Source organism: Arvicanthis niloticus, chromosome 4, assembly GCF_011762505.2.
Source record: "Arvicanthis niloticus isolate mArvNil1 chromosome 4, mArvNil1.pat.X, whole genome shotgun sequence".
Classification (NCBI taxonomy): Eukaryota; Metazoa; Chordata; class Mammalia; order Rodentia; family Muridae; genus Arvicanthis; species Arvicanthis niloticus.
The window spans coordinates 9,326,433-9,330,521 of NC_047661.1; positions in this window are offsets into that span (position 1 = coordinate 9,326,433).

The following is a 4,089-nucleotide window of genomic DNA, read 5'->3' on the forward strand; positions in this document are numbered from 1 at the left end:
TCAGCACACATGGGTGGTTACTGACAGATGCTGACATTTCTTCCTTTCAGGAAAACTGTGTCCAATAGATATTACTCAATTTACAATTCCCCACACTCCTTAGATTTTGTAGAATAACATTTTCTTCATGGCAGACATTGCAAGGACACAGAGCTGTCAGGACAGAAAAAGGAGAAACAAGTTTTTTACCATATCATAGTTCTTCTCAATGTAAGCACAGCTTGGGATGCTGAAAATGAAATTTATTTAATATTTTCAACATAAATTATACTCTCAGGATACAAGTCACAACACAGAAATGACAGAAAGTACCTGGCTCAATATGTTTCTCTATTGTTCGGCTTCACTGAGGAGTCTTGGGCTTTGAAAGAAGAGTGTAGAGAATCCACAATCAAGAGATAATTTTGTTTTGTGTGTTGATTGAGCTGAAATATTCATCTGCCTTGATTTCTGGCTCAAAAGCTCCTGAAGCCATCAGCAGCTGTTTGTTCAAGAGTGTGCTGCCTTTCTGAATAGAGAAGAAAATAGATTTGCCTTTGACATTCACAAAGGGACTCAGGAACAGGCTGGCTTCTTTGTGGCATAACAAACACAGCCTGGCATGAGAAATCTGATCGCTATAGCAGGCTGCGTTGTTGTAATGATCAATCTGCCTATTACATAATAGATATGAACTCTGCAGCCCATTTGGAAAATTGCTACCAATTCACCTTCTGGTCAATGTTATCATACTGATTTGTAGGTGTTTATATTTATTTTAAACTTCCTTTAAAGACAGAAAAAGTATCTAGGATGACATGCACAACATAATAAATATAACTAAATTGTTTTTGCTCTGTGTCATAATCCATAAGGTTATTTTTTGCTAAAAAGAAAATACTAGTTTTTGATGAAACATATGATAAATGACAATAATTATTTAAAACTCTCTTAACTTTTTAAAAAATGAATATAGTCTTGAGGAATGCCACCAAATTTATTTTGGGGGGAGAGATTTCAAAATATTATATATTTTTTTATTTTTTATTGAATATTATGTTTAAATTTCAGATTTTATCCCCTTATGCCATTCCTTCCCCACCTAAGAACCCCCTATTCTATCCCCCTCCTCCTGCTTCTATGAGGATGTGCTACCAACTACTCCCCTACTCCCATCTCCCCACCCTTGAATTCCTTCCCCCCACTTGGTGTCCAGCCTTCATGGGACCAAGGATCTCCTCTCTCACCTATGCCCAGCAAAGCCATCCTCCCCTACATATACAGCTGGAGTCATGGGTCCCTCCCTATGTGCTCCCATGCTGATGGTTTAGACCTGGGGAGCTCTGGTTGGTTGGTATTGTTGCTCTCTTCTTGGAGCCACAAACCATTTCAACTCCTTGAGTCTTCTCTCTAACTCCTCCATTGGGAACCCCTTGATCAGATCAATGGTTAGCTGTGAGCATCTGCCTCTGAATATGTCAGACTCAGGCAGACCTCTAAGGAGATAGCTATGTCAGGCTCTTGTCAGCATGCACTTCCAGCTATCCACATCAGTGTCTACCTTTGGTAACTGCACATGGGATGAATACCCAAGTGGAATGGTCTCCAGACGGCCCCTCCTTCAGTTTCTGTCCCACACTTTGTCTCCATATTTGCTTTCTTGAGAATTTGTAACTCCTTCTAAGAAGGACCAAAGCACCCACACTTGGTTTTTCTTCTTCCTGAGCTTCATGTGATCTGTGAGTTGAATCTTGGCTATTTCAAGCTTTTGGGCTAATATCCGCTTATCAGTGAGTAAATACCATATGTGTTCTTTTGTGATTGGGTTAGCTCACTCAGAATGATATTTTCTAGTTCCATCCATTTACCTAAGAATTTCTCAAATTCATTATTTTTAATAGCTGAGTAATACTCCATTGGTAAATATACCACAATTTTTGGATCCATTCCTCTGTTGAGGGACATCTGGGTTCTTTTCAGCTTCTGGCTATTATAAATAAGGCTGTTATGAACGTAGTGGAACATATGTCCTTGTTAAATGTTGGAGAATCTTCTGAGTATATGACCAGGAGTACTATAGCTGTGTCCTCAGGTAGTGCTATGTCCAATTTTCTGAGGAACCGCCAGACTGATTTTCAGAGTGGTTGTACCAGCTTGCAATCTCACCAACAATGGAGGAGTGTTCCTCTTTCTCCAAATTCTCACCAGCATCTACTATCACCTGAGTTTTTGATCTTAGCCATTCTGACTGGTGTGAGGTGGTATTTCAGGGTTGTTTTGATTTGCATTTCCCTGATAACTAAGGAAGTTGAGCATTTCTTAAGGTGCTTCTCAGCCATTTGAGTTTCCTCTGTTGAGAATTCTTTGATTAACTCTGTACTCCATTTTTAATGAGGTTATTTTGTTGTCTGGAGTATAATTTCTTGAGTTCTTTGTATATATGGGATATTAGCCCTCTATCAGATGTAGGATTGGTAATGATCTTTACCCAATCTATTGATTGTCATTTTGTCCTATTGACAGTGTCCTTTGCCTTACAAAAGCTTTGTAATTTTATGAGGTCCCATTTGTCAATTCTTGATCTTAGAACATAAGCCATTGGCATTCTGTTCAGGAACTTTCCCCCTGTGCATAGGTATTCAAGGGTCTTCCCCACCTTCTCTTCTATTAGTTTCAATGTATCTGGTTTTATGTTAAGGTCCTTGATCCACTTGGACTTGAGCTTTGTACAAAGGGATAAAAATGGATTGATTTTCATTCTTCTACATGTTGACCTCCAGTTGAACCAGCACCATTTGTTGAAAATGCTGTCCTTTTTCCACTGGATGGTTTTAGCTCCTTTGTCAAAGATCAAGTGACCATAGGTATGGGAGGTTCCTTTCTGGATCTTTAATTCTATTCCATTGATCTTCCTGCCTGTCTCTGTACCAATACCATGCAGGTTTTTAAAATCACTATTGCTCTATAGTACAGTTTGAGGTCAGGAATGGTGATTCCCCCAGAATTTCTTTTATTGTTGAGAATAGTTCTCACTATCCTGGGTTTATTACTATTCCAAATAAATTTGCAAGTTACTCTTTCTATCTCTATGAAGAATTGATTTGGAATTTTGATGGGGATTGCATTGAATCTGTAGATTGTTCTTGGCAAGGTAGCCATTTTTACTAAATTAATTCTGCCAATCCAGGAGCATAGAAGATCTTTCCATCTTCTCAGATCATCTTCTATTTCTTTCTTCAGAGACTTGAAGTTCTTGTCATACAGATCTTTCATTTGCTTGGTTAGATTTACTCCAAGATATTTATATTATTTGTGACTATTGTGAAGGGTGACATTTCCCTAATTTTTTTCTCATCCTTTTTATCCTTTGAGAAGAGGAAGGCTACTGATTTTTTTTATTTGATTTTATATCCAGCCACTTTGCTGAAGTTGTTTTCCAGGTTTAGTAGTTTTCTGGTGGAAGTTTTAGGTTCACTTAAGTATACTATCATATCATCTGCAAATAGTGAAATTTTGATTTCTTCCTTTCCTATTTGTATCCCTTTGACTTTCTTTTGTTGTCTAATTGCTCTGACTAGGATTTCCACTACTATATTCAATAGGTAGGGAGGGAGTGGCAGCCTTGCCTAGTCCCTGATCATAGTGGGATTTCTTCAAGTTTCTCTCCATTTAGTTTGATGTTGGCTACTGGTTTGCTGTATATTGCTTTTACTATGTTTAGATATGGCCCTTGAATTGCTGATCTTTCCAAGACTTTTAACATGAAGGAATGTTGAATTTTGTCAAATGCTTTCTCAGCGTCTAGTGAGATGATCGTGTGGTTTTTTTCCTTTGAGTTTGTTTATATAGTGGATTACATTGATGGATTTTTGAATATTGAACCATCCCTACAGTTCTGGGATAAAGCCTACTTGATCATGATGGATGATTGTTTGGATGTGTTCTTGGATTCGGTTTGAGTGAGTTTTATTGAGTATTTTTGCATCGATATTCATAAGGGAGATTGGTCTGAAGTTCTCTTTCTTTGTTGGGTCTTTATGAGGTTTAGGTATGAGTGTGATTGTAGCTTTATAGAACGAATGGGTAGTGTTCCTTCTGTTTCTATTCTGT